The sequence below is a fragment of the Octopus sinensis genome, unplaced genomic scaffold, assembly GCF_006345805.1.
Source record: "Octopus sinensis unplaced genomic scaffold, ASM634580v1 Contig18251, whole genome shotgun sequence".
In the NCBI taxonomy this organism is placed as follows: domain Eukaryota; kingdom Metazoa; phylum Mollusca; class Cephalopoda; order Octopoda; family Octopodidae; genus Octopus; species Octopus sinensis.
The window spans coordinates 31,808-32,500 of NW_021835680.1; positions in this window are offsets into that span (position 1 = coordinate 31,808).

Sequence of the window (693 nt, forward strand, 5' to 3'; positions counted from 1 at the left end):
GGCTTCTTTCAGTTTCCATCAATCAAATCCACTCACAAGGTTTTGGCCAGCCTGGGCCTAAAATAGAAGACACTTGCTCAAGGTGTCACAGAGTGGAATCGAACCCTATAGCACTTGGTTGGAAAATGTGCTTCTTAACCACACAGCCACTCCAGAGATTTAAACATGCTGGGTTCAAATCCTACCAAGTTCAACTTTACCATTTATTCTTCCAAGTGTCATAAAATAAGGATCAATTCAAGCACTTTGCCTCTACCCTCCCAAAAAGTTAGGGGTTTCTAACAGACAACACTATCTTTGTAACAGTAAACCCCTTCAAAATCTATAATCATTGGTTTCTTTTCACAGAAAAACACAGAAATAGTTACGATTCAAAGAATAAGAAGAAAAACTGTTGCATGCCGAAAGTTCGAACGATTGGCGCTAAGATGTCCCAGATGATCAAATCTTCTCTCCCTACTCTTAACATCATCATCATCATCAACACTGCTATCACCATGTTCTGCATGAAAGAATACAGATTTCAGCAAAAACTTAATAGGATTATAGTGGGGGGTTTGGAAGTGGGGGTGATGATGACAACGACGCTGATGACGATAGCGGTAACTGCGATAATGATGATGATGATGATGATGGTGGTGGTGGTGGTGGTGGTGGTGGTGGTGGTGAGGAGGAGGAGGAGGACGAGGATGA